General features: G+C 42.2%; 2 long non-coding RNA genes across 6 annotated transcripts in view; one reads left to right on the top strand and one right to left on the bottom strand.

The window, feature by feature from the left end:
- The window catches only part of LOC121136718, an 88,747-nt gene that overhangs the window by 33,972 nt on the left and 37,847 nt on the right, over positions 1-16,928 (top strand). The window contains exon 6 of one of the 4 annotated variants that reach the window (XR_005873789.1): positions 3,598-3,616. The exons of 2 other annotated variants lie outside the window; for them this stretch is intronic. This is a non-coding gene — a long non-coding RNA (uncharacterized LOC121136718). Of the gene's footprint in view, positions 1-3,597; positions 3,617-16,928 lie in introns of those variants that run through there. One more of the 4 variants, XR_005873794.1, reaches the window with a different exon arrangement.
- LOC121136720 lies at positions 3,722-15,068 on the bottom strand. 2 transcript variants are annotated; one of them, XR_005873803.1, is made up of 7 exons: positions 14,878-15,068; positions 9,891-10,112; positions 9,685-9,790; positions 9,018-9,299; positions 4,826-5,047; positions 4,620-4,725; positions 3,722-4,233 (listed from the first exon to the last, which is right to left on the bottom strand). It is a non-coding gene; the product is annotated as an uncharacterized LOC121136720 (long non-coding RNA). The 2 variants fall into 2 exon arrangements; XR_005873802.1 differs by lacking the exon at positions 14,878-15,068 and adding an exon at positions 13,995-14,291.

Raw genomic sequence — 16,928 nt, 5'->3', positions numbered from 1 at the left:
AGTCCTCACTCTTCCATCAGCTGGTACATTTAGTAAACATCAGCCATCAGGAAGTTCATGAAAGCCAACATGGTGCATGCTTGTCTTCCGAGCACTTCGTAGAGCACTGATAAGAGTTAGTGAACTCACAGGAGTGCGAGGAAGCAGACCATCCACCTGAACTTCAAAACAGGATACAGAGAGTGGTCTCATTCTTCCACCCCCAATAAGTACATGGATGTTTGCTTAAACAAAAACACAGTGCATTGACTCCAGCAGGGCACAATCTCACCTCTGAGAGCAATAGGTAGAGAAAGGAGACACTGGGGGTACATAGAGCTGTGGGGAGCTGTGCAGTGGAGCATAGTCAGATACCACACCAAGACAGACCGCTAATCTGTGTCAACACTCTTGTCTGTCCAAGAAACAAGAAATATTCTTGAGTGGAGGGTGGGACTGAAAATCAGTGTGACAAACTGATGTCTGCTTAATGCACAGAAGTACCATAGTAAAAGTTTTTGCATAGGAGAGGCAATGAGAGCAACATTTAGTGTAGTCAGTAGATTTGCCTTCACCTTGCAGAATACCAACAATGAAAAACCAAAGAAGCCATGCTCTTAGAATTGTGACCTGTGGTGTGTGAGTTCATGTTTATGTCTCAGCTTTCTTTTACTTAGTAGAATGTGAGGGCAATGTGCCTGCTCAGCACACACAGTCTTCTGAAGATCAATGATGTCATGTCCACACATTATTCCCCAGTCCCTGGCACCATAGAGTCACATGCACATATCACCTTTGGTTCTGTTTCACCAAACTCATGCTAAGCATGAGGGGTGAGATCTTTATGATCATTTCTTCTTCAAACACAGAACATTCTTATGACTGAGGATATTAGTGTCATTTCATGTGACAGCTCTGCCACCTTGTTATTTATTACGCCTACCCAATTACATTGAACAACCCAGGGACTGTGCTGAGCCTCGTTGACCCCAGATAGTGCCCAGTCCTTTGGCGACTGTGTAGCTACAGAGAAGGCTAACCACTTTCTTATCCTAATCAGTAGACTAGAGGATTAAGAGAGGATAATTCTGGGATCTGGCACACACAGTAATAAGCCTGTGGCTGAATGCCTGTGTTTAGATAGTGCACTCCACACACTCACAAATTCAGACATCATGCTTTCCTTCCAGGTTTTCCCATAAACTCTGGGCCATGTGGCACAAGCTTATGAACTACTCTTGAAATGCCTTCTTTGTGATACCACCAACGTTCTTCCTCATGTCTTTGAATAGTAAGGAAAAGCATGTGTATGAGTTGCCAGAAATCATTCTAACACATGTCTTTGTCAAGTTCCTTAAGGTCAGCACAGGACAGAAGCATGAACAGGAGGACAGGAGTAGTGAGGGGTCAGTCACAGGAAAGGAGATGGGAACAGCAAACTCTCATGTTAAAAATTTGTGGTTCTCCACAAATGCTTCCTCTTCCAGGTCTTTTCTTTGGACGTCAGCTGCCACCTTTATAAGATCATCCTTCATTTCTATATATGTTTCCAGGGAACTTTCTTGCTGCCCTCAACAGTCATGCCCGCATGAATTAAAATATTTGGAAACATTCCTGGGGTAAAAGAGTAACATCTCTGTAATTTCTAATGGTGCCCCTTTTCTGAGAGAGAAAATAGAAGATGGGGAACATCAAAAGCTATCCCTCCTATCCTGCCATCTGGTCATTCTAGCTGTCAATAACACTAACAAATATTGTGTGTGTGTGTGTGTGTGTGTGTGTGTGTGTGTGTGTGTGTGAGTGAGTGTGTGTGAATGTGTCTGAGAGACAAAGCTTTCACTAAAGAAATTAGACTAAAGTAAACACTACATGTGGTGATTCAGCACAGTTAATTTAGTGAACATACCATAACCAGCCTAGGATCCCGTATGATAGCAGTAAAAGGATTGAATAGGAGGCATTGGGTAGCATTCCACATAAGGAATCTTACAAACAGCATGTCTATTGAGACTACCTCTAGAAGAATCTACTTTAAGAGGTTGTGCATATATCAAAGATTTGTGCAGAAGCATAAACATAGCAATTTCCACACAGACTAATTCTGATATCACCAAGGCAATTAGGGAGCACCCCAGCTTGGAGGAAACTCTACTCATGCCTTCCACATTGTAAACCCAGCTATAATCAAAAGGGTTTGTGATGGGGTGCCCTCAGTAATCTAATTAGTACGTATTATACTCAAGAATTGGATAGTATTTTGTGACAATGAGAAAGGAAAACTCAGTTCCTGCTAGAAAAGCATTCTAGTAACTTAGGCTGAGAAGAATCAGGAGTAAATAACCTCCATGAACCAGTGCATGGCACAAGCCTGCCTTGAAAGTTTTCTAGAGAATCAGCGAGTTTGAGAGCAGAGTACAATGAATTCAATCACCAAATTGCTAATAGTTTTGGCCTGTTCTCTGTGACCCCATTGCTAATGTAAAGAAAAAGTGAGACATGAACACTAGGGAGAAAAAAGTGAGGTTCTCTAGTTTAAAATAGAAAATGTGGTTCCAGTTCCACCCACACTCAGGGCAGAGGGCAGAGGTGAGTTGCAGATCCCCATCCTAGCCAAAAATTCCTCCAAATGTCCCTCGTTTTGATATCCGGGCTTGTGGACCACACCCAGGTCAACTATCCCCTGAACAGACGATCAAGTAACCAGGAGCCTACAGAGAGAGCCGGTCTACTTGTGAACATACTTAGGGCAGAGGACATAAGACAGAGAGCAGAGGCCAGGGAGTATTGGATTTGCTTTCATCCATTGAATGGAAACCCTGGTCACCCACCCACCAGGAGAAAAGAGGCTCTTTGTACACACACGGGAAGAATAGATGGGAAAAAAGAAATATATGAACACACTTAGCAACCAAAAAATAATACAACAGCAGAGATTTTTGACTAATGCCAGACAAGCAATAATCAACCCATACTTTAGAAACTTGAAAATAAAAGGAAGTAAATTATTGACCTGAGTTATTTTACAACTGTTTGCTGCAATATTTGTGGATTCCCCTTTTGGAGTCTTTCCTTTATAAACTATGTTTGCACATGTCCATATTCTGCATAAATTTTACAGAATGTACATGATCACGTGTGAGCAACAATGCATAGGTGTTTCAGCGCATATGCAGATGTGAGAAGACTTCCTGGAGAGCTGACCTTCCCTAGCCATTTTGTTCCAACAGAATCTGTGTGCCCTGTGTCGACAATGCTAGCTGACACACCAGATCTTCCCCTGTCTCCCTGTGCCATGTCACCTGAAGAGAACATGAAATGTAGAGGTAGCTAAGCACACCCAGTGTCAGGCGCTTTCTGGAGATTCCATCACAATTTCTAACACTGACAATGCTAGCACATCAGTCACAGTGTCATCGTCTCCCTGATCTACTTGAGGATTCCCTATGAATGTCTCCCTAATGCTGAAAACATGATCTCATACAATGAAAATTCTCTTGCCTTCACATCTCTCCACTATGTCAGATCCCTGAGAGTCCAACATTTAGAAAGTGACAATGCACAGCACATTGGCTGTTCATTCAGTATTATCTTAATGTGCTTCCTCTAATCTCCACATAGCACTGAAAAGACGAGGACATGAATACAACAAGTTTTGAAGAAAATGAAGTGGCTTAAACTAAGTTAAAGCCTATTTTTGCAAGATAGTCAGGGTGGCAGGAAGGAAAGGGAAAATGCGAATCACGTTAGGTTCTCTTACCACACCAAAGTGGATCCGGGGAACCAAAACTGAGGACATGGAAAGGGGGATGAATCTTGCTCTGTGCTGCTCAGTGCTCCAGACTTCATACACCTGGTCAGTAGTACCTCCTTGCTTTCCTTGTGAGCTGAAGTCTCAAGTGGCTGTGGCTGACCAGATGTAATGGAGTCCTGTTCACATGAGTCTTTCCAAGTCATGATCCTGTGTTGAATTACCTGGATTTTCTAAGACCTTAGTCTCCAGATAATGCTTGTCTGATGATGTGTTGGGGGTGATCTCTTCAACGGCTTCCTCTGGAGTGGTTCCAGCAATAGATTCTTCAACAATTTTTGATGCTGATGCAAATCTGGGGCCCACATCTCCACTACTTTATCAACTCCATCCTCCAGTCTATCCACAACAGAGCTCTATTTCACAAAGTCCAGGGAGTTTTTGATTGTATTCCTTACGTCTTACCAGAGGGCCTTGATTTCTGTCTCTTCCACTTCTCTTTTTTTCTATAGAGAAATTAGATTAGTCTTATACCTCAAACCTCAGGAGAAAAAGAATTGTCAGCAAAGAGATGAATGAAGTAGAGATGTATTCAGGTCTATCATCTCATCATAGTCTCTACACTCTCTGTCATAACCCTTGTACTATAAAAAAAATCCCTTTCTCGGTTGCTGTATAGGTATCTTAAGTAACAATTCTTTATCAATATTCTGAGTCCCTCTGTGCACCGTATGTCTATGCATGGGTGTGTCTGTGTTCTTTTGTGTGTGTTTAAGTGATTTTCGAGCACATGTATTGAACACAGATTCCACAGAAACCACACAACACAGACACCGGTCACAGGCTGACTAGATGACACACAAACATTCTGTCTTCATGGTCACACACTGACCTTATCTGACAGGACACCTGCATATTCCTTGTTGTATAGTCTCAGCAGTTTGCTCTTCAGCGTCTCAGCAATATCAAAGACGCCATTTATAGTCTATAACACAAAACTGAAAAGAAGAATTAGAACGGTCTGAAAGTCAGAAAAGAGTGAGAGAAAACAAGTGGGGAGAGGCACTAATATCTTACACATGACTTGAACTTCCTTACATGCTCTCACTTTCCACTGTTCAGTGTTGCTGAGGCAACCTCAGCTCTCCACCCACTTAGGGTCAGGATCTCTGACTTTTCTCTGAGTAGCTCCCTGTTTCTTCAGTGATTTCAGGTTAGCCATATAGACAATGAAGACTCACAACATTGATTTTGCATCTTGTTGCCTTGGAAATGGAGTTGGGCTATTGGCGGCCTTTTCTGAGTTTCTCCACAAAGAGTCTAAAGGAATAAAGCAGAGTGACCATGGTGTGTCGAGATGTTCCAAATGTATAAGTGATACCCTGAAGAAATTAGGGCTCTCTATACATTTTCAGAATGTCTTGGAGAGAGAAGCGGCAAATCCTGAAGTCCCACATCCTTTTCCCTCCCAGGGTCTGGAGAGAGAATAGTCCTCACTCTTCCATCAGCTGGTACATTTAGTAAACATCAGCCATCAGGAAGTTCATGAAAGCCAACATGGTGCATGCTTGTCTTCCGAGCACTTCGTAGAGCACTGATAAGAGTTAGTGAACTCACAGGAGTGCGAGGAAGCAGACCATCCACCTGAACTTCAAAACAGGATACAGAGAGTGGTCTCATTCTTCCACCCCCAATAAGTACATGGATGTTTGCTTAAACAAAAACACAGTGCATTGACTCCAGCAGGGCACAATCTCACCTCTGAGAGCAATAGGTAGAGAAAGGAGACACTGGGGGTACATAGAGCTGTGGGGAGCTGTGCAGTGGAGCATAGTCAGATACCACACCAAGACAGACCGCTAATCTGTGTCAACACTCTTGTCTGTCCAAGAAACAAGAAATATTCTTGAGTGGAGGGTGGGACTGAAAATCAGTGTGACAAACTGATGTCTGCTTAATGCACAGAAGTACCATAGTAAAAGTTTTTGCATAGGAGAGGCAATGCGAGCAACATTTAGTGTAGTCAGTAGATTTGCCTTCACCTTGCAGAATACCAACAATGAAAAACCAAAGAAGCCATGCTCTTAGAATTGTGACCTGTGGTGTGTGAGTTCATGTTTATGTCTCAGCTTTCTTTTACTTAGTAGAATGTGAGGGCAATGTGCCTGCTCAGCACACACAGTCTTCTGAAGATCAATGATGTCATGTCCACACATTATTCCCCAGTGCCTGGCACCATAGAGTCACATGCACATATCCACCTTTGGTTCTGTTTCACCATGCTAAGCATGAGGGGTGAGATCTTTATGATCATTTCTTCTTCAAACACAGAACATTCTTATGACTGAGGATATTAGTGTCATTTCATGTGACAGCTCTGCCACCTTGTTATTTATTCTGCCTACCCAATTACATTGAGCAGCCCAGGGACTGTGCTGAGCCACGTTGACCCCAGATAGTGCCCAGTCCTTTGGCGACTGTGTAGCTACAGAGAAGGCTAACCACTTTCTTATCCTAATCAGTAGACTAGAGGATTAAGAGAGGATAATTCTGGGATCTGGCACACACAGTAATAAGCCTGTGGCTGAATGCCTGTGTTTAGATAGTGCACTCCACACACTCACAAATTCAGACATCATGCTTTCCTTCCAGGTTTTCCCATAAACTCTGGGCCATGTGGCACAAGCTTATGAACTACTCTTGAAATGCCTTCTTTGTGATACCACCAACGTTCTTCCTCATGTCTTTGAATAGTAAGGAAAAGCATGTGTATGAGTTGCCAGAAATCATTCTAACACATGTCTTTGTCAAGTTCCTTAAGGTCAGCACAGGACAGAAGCATGAACAGGAGGACAGGAGTAGTGAGGGGTCAGTCACAGGAAAGGAGATGGGAACAGCAAACTCTCATGTTAAAAATTTGTGGTTCTCCACAAATGCTTCCTCTTCCAGGTCTTTTCTTTGGACGTCAGCTGCCACCTTTATAAGATCATCCTTCATTTCTATATATGTTTCCAGGGAACTTTCTTGCTGCCCTCAACAGTCATGCCCGCATGAATTAAAATATTTGGAAACATTCCTGGGGTAAAAGAGTAACATCTCTGTAATTTCTAATGGTGCCCCTTTTCTGAGAGAGAAAATAGAAGATGGGGAACATCAAAAGCTATCCCTCCTATCCTGCCATCTGGTCATTCTAGCTGTCAATAACACTAACAAATATTGTGTGTGTGTGTGTGTGTGTGTGTGTGTGTGTGTGTGTGTGTGTGTGAGTGAGTGTGTGTGAATGTGTCTGAGAGACAAAGCTTTCACTAAAGAAATTAGACTAAAGTAAACACTACATGTGGTGATTCAGCACAGTCAATTTAGTGAACCTACCATAACCAGCCTAGGATCCCGTATGATAGCAGTAAAAGGATTGAATAGGAGGCATTGGGTAGCATTCCACATAAGGAATCTTACAAACAGCATGTCTATTGAGACTACCTCTAGAAGAATCTACTTTAAGAGGTTGTGCATATATCAAAGATTTGTGCAGAAGCATAAACATAGCAATTTCCACACAGACTAATTCTGATATCACCAAGGCAATTAGGGAGCACCCCAGCTTGGAGGAAACTCTACTCATGCCTTCCACATTGTAAACCCAGCTATAATCAAAAGGGTTTGTGATGGGGTGCCCTCAGTAATCTAATTAGTACGTATTATACTCAAGAATTGGATAGTATTTTGTGACAATGAGAAAGGAAAACTCAGTTCCTGCTAGAAAAGCATTCTAGTAACTTAGGCTGAGAAGAATCAGGAGTAAATAACCTCCATGAACCAGTGCATGGCACAAGCCTGCCTTGAAAGTTTTCTAGAGAATCAGCGAGTTTGAGAGCAGAGTACAATGAATTCAATCACCAAATTGCTAATAGTTTTGGCCTGTTCTCTGTGACCCCATTGCTAATGTAAAGAAAAAGTGAGACATGAACACTAGGGAGAAAAAAGTGAGGTTCTCTAGTTTAAAATAGAAAATGTGGTTCCAGTTCCACCCACACTCAGGGCAGAGGGCAGAGGTGAGTTGCAGATCCCCATCCTAGCCAAAAATTCCTCCAAATGTCCCTCGTTTTGATATCCGGGCTTGTGGACCACACCCAGGTCAACTATCCCCTGAACAGACGATCAAGTAACCAGGAGCCTACAGAGAGAGCCGGTCTACTCGTGAACATACTTAGGGCAGAGGACATAAGACAGAGAGCAGAGGCCAGGGAGTATTGGATTTGCTTTCATCCATTGAATGGAAACCCTGGTCACCCACCCACCAGGAGAAAAGAGGCTCTTTGTACACACACGGGAAGAATAGATGGGAAAAAGAAATATATGAACACACTTAGCAACCAAAAAATAATACAACAGCAGAGATTTTTGACTAATGCCAGACAAGCAATAATCAACCCATACTTTAGAAACTTGAAAATAAAAGGAAGTAAATTATTGACCTGAGTTATTTTACAACTGTTTGCTGCAATATTTGTGGATTCCCCTTTTGGAGTCTTTCCTTTATAAACTATGTTTGCACATGTCCATATTCTGCATAAATTTTACAGAATGTACATGATCACGTGTGAGCAACAATGCATAGGTGTTTCAGCGCATATGCAGATGTGAGAAGACTTCCTGGAGAGCTGACCTTCCCTAGCCATTTTGTTCCAACAGAATCTGTGTGCCCTGTGTCGACAATGCTAGCTGACACACCAGATCTTCCCCTGTCTCCCTGTGCCATGTCACCTGAAGAGAACATGAAATGTAGAGGTAGCTAACCAGACCCAGTGTCAGGTGCTTTCTAGAGATTCCATCCCAGTTTCTGACATTGCCACTGCGATCACTTCAGTCACAGTGTCAGTCACAGTGTCATTATCTCCCTGATCTACTTGAAGATTTCCTATGAATATCTCCCTAATACTGAAAAGACGAGGACATGAATACAACAAGTTTTGAAGAAAATGAAGTGGCTTAAACTAAGTTAAAGCCTATTTTTGCAAGACAGTCAGGGTGCCAGGAATGAAAGGGAAAATGCAAATCTCCTTAGGTTCTCTTACCACACAAAGGTGGATCCGGGGAAACAAAACTGAGGACATGGAAAGGGGGATGAATCTTGCTCTGTGCTGCTCAGTGCTCCAGACTTCATACACCTGGTCAGTAGTACCTCCTTGCTTTCCTTGTGAGCTGAAGTCTCAAGTGGCTGTGGCTGACCAGATGTAATGGAGTCCTGTTCACATGAGTCTTTCCAAGTCATGATCCTGTGTTGAATTACCTGGATTTTCTAAGACCTTAGTCTCCAGATAATGCTTGTCTGATGATGTGTTGGGGGTGATCTCTTCAACGGCTTCCTCTGGAGTGGTTCCAGCAATATATCCTTCAACAATTTTTGATGCTGATGCAAATCTGGGGCCCACATCTCCACTACTTTATCAACTCCATCCACCAGTCTATCCACAACAGAGCTCTATTTCACAAAGTCCAGGGAGTTTTTGATTGTATTCCTTACGTCTTACCAGAGGGCCTTGATTTCTGTCTCTTCCACTTCTCTTTTTTTCTATAGAGAAATTAGATTAGTCTTATACCTCAAACCTCAGGAGAAAAAGAATTGTCAGCAAAGAGATGAATGAAGTAGAGATGTATTCAGGTCTATCATCTCATCATAGTCTCCACACTCTCTGTCATAACCCTTGTACTATAAAAAAATCCCTTTCTCGGTTGCTGTATAGGTATCTTAAGTAACAATTCTTTATCAATATTCTGAGTCCCTCTGTGCACCGTATGTCTATGCATGGGTGTGTCTGTGTTCTTTTGTGTGTGTTTAAGTGATTTTCGAGCACATGTATTGAACACAGATTCCACAGAAACCACACAACACAGACACCGGTCACAGGCTGACTAGATGACACACAAACATTCTGTCTTCATGGTCACACACTGACCTTATCTGACAGGAAACCTGCATGTTCCTTGTTGTATTGTCTCAGCAGTTTGCTCTTCAGCGTCTCAGCAATATCAAAGACGCCATTTATAGTCTATAACACAAAACTGAAAAGAAGAATTAGAACGGTCTGAAAGTCAGAAAAGAGTGAGAGAAAACAAGTGGGGAGAGGCACTAATATCTTACATATGACTTGAACTTCCTTACATGCTCTCACTTTCCACTGTTCAGTGTTGCTGAGGCAACCTCAGCTCTCCACCCACTTAGGGTCAGGATCTCTGACTTTTCTCTGAGTAGCTCCCTGTTTCTTCAATGATTTCAGGTTAGCCATATGGACAATGAAGACTCACAACATTGATTTTGCATCTTGTTGCCTTGGAAATGGAGTTGGGCTATTGGCGGCCTTTTCTGAGTTTCTCCACAAAGAGTCTAAAGGAATAAAGCAGAGTGACCATGGTGTGTCGAGATGTTCCAAATGTATAAGTGATACCCTGAAGAAATTAGGGCTCTCTATACATTTTCAGAATGTCTTGGAGAGAGAAGCGGCAAATCCTGAAGTCCCACATCCTTTTCCCTCCCAGGGTCTGGAGAGAGAATAGTCCTCACTCTTCCATCAGCTGGTACATTAATAAACATCAGCCATCAGGAAGTTCATGAAAGCCAACATGGTGCATGCTGGTCTTCCGAGCACTTCGTAGAGCACTGATAAGAGTTAGTGAACTCACAGGAGTGCGAGGAAGCAGACCATCCACCTGAACTTCAAAACAGGATACAGAGAGTGGTCTCATTCTTCCAACCCCAATAAGTACATGGATGTTTGCTTAAACAAAAACACAGTGCATTGACTCCAGCAGGGCACAATCTCACCTCTGAGAGCAATAGGTAGAGAAAGGAGACACTGGGGGTACATAGAGCTGTGGGGAGCTGTGCAGTGGAGCATAGTCAGATACCACACCAAGACAGACCGCTAATCTGTGTCAACACTCTTGTCTGTCCAAGAAACAAGAAATATTCTTGAGTGGAGGGTGGGACTGAAAATCAGTGTGACAAACTGATGTCTGCTTAATGCACAGAAGTACCATAGTAAAAGTTTTTGCATAGGAGAGGCAATGAGAGCAACATTTAGTGTAGTCAGTAGATTTGCCTTCACCTTGCAGAATACCAACAATGAAAAACCAAAGAAGCCATGCTCTTAGAATTGTGACCTGTGGTGTGTGAGTTCATGTTTATGTCTCAGCTTTCTTTTACTTAGTAGAATGTGAGGGCAATGTGCCTGCTCAGCACACACAGTCTTCTGAAGATCAATGATGTCATGTCCACACATTATTCCCCAGTGCCTGGCACCATAGAGTCACATGCACATATCACCTTTGGTTCTGTTTCACCATACTCATGCTAAGCATGAGGGGTGAGACCTTTATGATCATTTCTTCTTCAAACACAGAACATTCTTATGACTGAGGATATTAGTGTCATTTCATGTGACAGCTCTGCCACCTTGTTATTTATTCTGCCTACCCAATTACATTGAGCAGCCCAGGGACTGTGCTGAGCCACGTTGACCCCAGATAGTGCCCAGTCCTTTGGCGACTATGTAGCTACAGAGAAGGCTAACCACTTTCTTATCCTAATCAGTAGACTAGAGGATTAAGAGAGGATAATTCTGGGATCTGGCACACACAGTAATAAGCCTGTGGCTGAATGCCTGTGTTTAGATAGTGCACTCCACACACTCACAAATTCAGACATCATGCTTTCCTTCCAGGTTTTCCCATAAACTCTGGGCCATGTGGCACAAGCTTATGAACTACTCTTGAAATGCCTTCTTTGTGATACCACTAACGTTCTTCCTCATGTCTTTGAATAGTAAGGAAAAGCATGTGTATGAGTTGCCAGAAATCATTCTAACACATGTCTTTGTCAAGTTCCTTAAGGTCAGCACAGGACAGAAGCATGAACAGGAGGACAGGAGTAGTGAGGGGTCAGTCACAGGAAAGGAGATGGGAACAGCAAACTCTCATGTTAAAAATTTGTGGTTCTCCACAAATGTTTCCTCTTCCAGGTCTTTTCTTTGGACTTCACTGCCACCTTCATAAGATCATCCTTCATTTCTACATATGTTTCCAGGGAACTTTCTTGCTGCCCTCAACAGTCATGCCCACATGAATTAAAATATTTGGAAACATTCCTGGGGTAAAAGAGTAACATCTCTGTAATTTCTAATGGTGCCCCTTTTCTGAGAGAGAAAATAGAAGATGGGGAACATCAAAACCTATCCCTCCTATCCTGCCATCTGGTCATTCTAGCTGTCAATAACACTAACAAATATTGTGTGTGTGTGTGTGTGTGTGTGAGTGTGTGTGTGTGTGTGTGTGTGTGAATGTGTCTGAGAGACAAAGCTTTCACTAAAGAAATTAGACTAATGTAAACACTACATGTGGTGATTCAGCACAGTCAATTTAGTGAACCTTCCAAACCAGCCTAGGATCCCTTACGATAGCAGTAAAAGGATTGAATAGGAGGCATTGGGTAGCATTCCACATAAGGAACATATCTTACAAACAGCATGTCTATTGATACTACCTCTAGAAGAATCTACTATGAGTGGTTGTGCATATATCAAAGGATTGTGCATAAGCATAAACATAGCAATTTCCACACAGACTAATTCTGATATCACCAAGGTAATTAGAGAACACCCCAGCTTGGAGGAAACTCTATTCATGCCTTTCACTTTGAAATCCCAGGTATAATCAAAAGGATTTGTGATGGGGTGCTCTCAGTAATGTAATTAGTACCTATTATACTCAAGTGTTATATAGTATTTGTGTGACAATGAGCAAGGATAACTCAGTTCCTGCTCGAAAAGGATTCTAGTACCTTAGGCTGAGTAGAAGCAGGATGAAATAACCTCCATGGACCAGAGCATGGCACAAGCCTGCCTTGAAAGTTTTCTAGAGAATCAGCGTGTTTGAAAGCAGAATACCATGAATTCAAACACCAAATTGCTCATAGTTTTGGCCTGTTCTCTGTGACCTCATTGCTAATGTAAAGAAAAATTGAGACATGAACACTAGGGAGAAAAAAGTGAGGGTCTCTATTTTAAAATAGAAAAATGTGGTTCCAATTCCACCCACACTCAGGTCAGAGGGGAGAGGTGAGTTCCAGATACCAATCCTAGCCAAAAATTCCTCCAAATATCCCTCATTTTTATCTCCGTGCTTGTGGACCACAGCCAGGTCAACACTCCCCTGAACAGATGATTAAGTAACCAGGAGCCTGCAGAGAGAGCCAGTCTACTCGTGCACACACTCAGGGCAGAGGACATAAGACAGAGAGCAGAGGCCGGGGTATTGGATTTGCTTTCATCCATTGAATGGAAACCCTGGTCACCCATCCTCCAGGAGAGAAGAGGCTCTTTGTACACACACTGGAAGAATTGATGGGAAAAAGAAATATATGAACACACTCAGCAACCAAAATATAATACAACACCAGAGATCTTTGACTAATGCCAGACAAGCAATAATCAACCCATACTTTAGAAACTTGAAAATAAAAGGAAGTAAATTATTGACAACTGTGTGCTGCCATATTTGTGGATTTCCCTTTTGGAATCTTTCATTTATAAACTATGTTTGCACGTGTCCATGTATTGCATATATTTTACAAAATGTACATGATCACGTGTGAGCAACAATGCATAGGTGTTTCAGCGCATATGCAGATGTGAGAAGACTTCCTGGAGAGCTGACCTTCCCTAGCCATTTTGTTCCAACAGAATCTGTGTGCCCTGTGTCGACAATGCTAGCTGACACACCAGATCTTCCCCTGTCTCCCTGTGCCATGTCACCTGAAGAGAACATGAAATGTAGAGGTAGCTAAGCACACCCAGTGTCAGGCGCTTTCTGGAGATTCCATCACAATTTCTAACACTGACAATGCTAGCACATCAGTCACAGTGTCATCGTCTCCCTGATCTACTTGAGGATTCCCTATGAATGTCTCCCTAATGCTGAAAACATGATCTCATACAATGAAAATTCTCTTGCCTTCACATCTCTCCACTATGTCAGATCCCTGAGAGTCCAACATTTAGAAAGTGACAATGCACAGCACATTGGCTGTTCATTCAGTATTATCTTAATGTGCTTCCTCTAATCTCTACATAGCACTGAAAAGTCGAGGACATGAATCCAACATGTTTTGACGAAAATGAAGTGGCTTAAACTAAGTTAAAGCCTATTTTTGCAAGATAGTCAGGGTGGCAGGAAGGAAAGGGAAAATGCGAATCACGTTAGGTTCTCTTACCACACCAAAGTGGATCCGGGGAATCAAAACTGAGGACATGGAAAGGGGGATGAATCTTGCTCTGTGCTGCTCAGTGCTCCAGACTTCATACACCTGGTCAGTAGTACCTCCTTGCTTTCCTTGTGAGCTGCAGTCTCAAGTGTGTGTGGCTGACCAGATGTAATGGAGTCCACTTCACATGAGTCTTTCCAAGTCATGAACCTGTGGTGAATTACCTGGATTTTCTAAGATCTTAATCTCCAGACAATGCTTGTCTGATGATGTGTTGGGGGTGATCTCTTCAACGGCTTCCTGTGGAGTGGTTCCAGCTATAGATACTTCAACAATATTTGATGCTGATGCCAATCTCGGGCCCACATCTCCACTACTTTATCAACTCCATCCTCCAGTCTATCCACAACAGAGCTCTATTTCACAAAGTCTAGGGAGTTTTTGATTGTATTCCTTATGTCTTACCAGAGGGCCTTGATTTCTGTCTCTTCCACTTCTCTTTTTTTCTATAGAGAAATTAGATTAGTCTTATACCTCAAACCTCAGGAGAAAAAGAATTGTCAGCAAAGAGATGAATGAAGTAGAGATGTATTCAGGTCTATCATCTCATCATAGTCTCCACACTCTCTGTCATAACCCTGGTACTATGAAAAAAATCCCTTTCTCGGTTGCTGTATAGGTATCTTAAGTAACAATTCTTTATCAATATTCTGAGTCCCTCTGTGCACTGTATGTCTATGCATGGGTGTGTCTGTGTTCTTTTGTGTGTGTTTAAGTGATTTTCGAGCACATGTATTGAACACAGATTCCACAGAAACCACACAACACAGACACCGGTCACAGGCTGACTAGATGACACACAAACATTCTGTCTTCATGGTCACACACTGACCTTATCTGACAGGAAACCTGCATATTCCTTGTTGTATTGTCTCAGCAGTTTGCTCTTCAGCGTCTCAGCAATATCAAAGACTCTATTTATAGTCTGTAACAGCAAAACCAAAAAGAAGAATTAGAACAGTCCTTGTGTCAAAAAAGAGGGAGAGAAAACAAGTGGGGAGGGGCACTCATATCTTACACATGACTTGAACTTCCTTACATGCTATCACTTTCCACTGTTCTGTGATGCTGAGGCAGCATCAGCTCCCCACCCACCGAGGGTCAGGATCTCTGACTTTTCTCTGAGTAGCTCCCTGTTTCTACTCATTCCTTCCACATTGCAAACCCAGCTACAAACAAAAGGATTTGTGATGGTGTGCCCTCAGTAGTTTATTTAGGACCTATTATACTCAAGACTTGGACAGTATTTGTATGACAATGAGCAAGGAAACCTCAGTTCCTGCTACATAATTATTCTAGGAACTTAGGCTGAGATGCAGCAGGAGGAAGTAAACCTCCATTGACCAGGCATGGCACAAGCCTTCCTTGAAAGTTTTCTACAGAGTCAGAGTGTTTGAGAGCAGAAGTACAATGAATTCTCAAATCAAATTTCTCATAGTTTTGGCCTGTTCTCTGTGACCCCATTGCTAATGTAACGAAAAATTGAGACATGAACACTAGGGAGAAAAAAGTGAGGTTCTCTAGTTTAAAATAGAAAAATGTGGTTCCTATTCCACCCACGCTCACGTCAGAGGGCAGAGGTGAGTTCCAGATCGCCATCCTAGCCAAAAATTCCTCCAAATCTCCCTCGTTTTGATCTCCAGGCTTGTGGACCACAGCCAGGTCAACTCTCCCCTGAACAGACCATCAAGTAACCAGGAGCCTGCAGAGAGCGCCAGTCTACTCGTGCACCACTCACATCAGAGGACATAAGACAGAGAGCAGAGGCCAGGGAATATTGGATTTGCTTTCATCCATTGAATGGGAACCCTGGTCACCCACCCACCAGGAGAGAAGAGGCTCTTTGTACATATACTGGAACAATTGATGGGAAAAAGGAAACATATGAAAACACCCAGTAACCAAAAAAATATTACAACACCACAGGATAGAGATTCTACACCAGCAACACCTGCAGAACTGAACACCCCAAAACCTGAAGCAGAAGGAATGACTTTAAACCAACTTCATTATAATGTTAGAGACCATCAAGTATATTGGAACATCCCTTAAAAAAGGGAAGAAAAAACTAACAAAAATCCAAAAAATGCAAGAAAGAGAGGAAAACGTGAAGCAAAAATTACACGAAACAATTCAATCAGTACAAGGTTTGAAGGCTGACTTGGAGACTTGAAGGAATGCTGGAAATAGAAAACTGGTCAAATGGTCAGGTACTACAGATGCAAGTATAACCAAGAGAATACAAGGGATGGAAGACACACTAGTAGAAATAGATTCATTGACAAAAGAAAATATTAATTCCAACAAATCACTAAGTCAAAACATCCAGGAAATATGGGACACCATTTAAAGACCAAACCTAAGAAGAAAACCAATTTAAAGGGGCAGAAAACATATTGAACAGGGTCACAGAAGAAAACTTTCCAAACCTAAAGAAAGACGTACCAATGAATGTACAAGAATCTTACAGAACAGCAAGTTGAGTAGACCACAAAAAAGTCACCTCCACATATAATGATCAAGAACCCAAGCATACAGAAAAAAGAAAGAACACTTAGCACAGCTAAATAAAAAAGTCAAATACCATAAACAGCAAACCTATTAGAATTACACCTGGAATCTCCATGGAAACTCTGAAAGCCACAAGGTCCTGGATGAATATTCTATCAATATGAAGAGACCTCAGATTCCAGCACCGACTGCTATACCCAGAAAAGCTTTCAATCAATATAGATGGTGAAAACAAGACATTCCATGACAAAACCAGATTTAAACAATACATATCCACTGACCCAGCCCTACAGAACGTTCTTGAAGAAATACTCCAATCCAAGGGAGTTAACTACCACCAGAAAAACATGGGCAATAGATAATCCCATTATT

Source organism: Mesocricetus auratus, unplaced genomic scaffold (assembly GCF_017639785.1).
Source record: "Mesocricetus auratus isolate SY011 unplaced genomic scaffold, BCM_Maur_2.0 Super-Scaffold_100676, whole genome shotgun sequence".
Taxonomy (NCBI): domain Eukaryota; kingdom Metazoa; phylum Chordata; class Mammalia; order Rodentia; family Cricetidae; genus Mesocricetus; species Mesocricetus auratus.
Note: the sequence above shows the minus strand (reverse complement) of the source record. Positions and strands in the feature narration are given on the sequence as shown.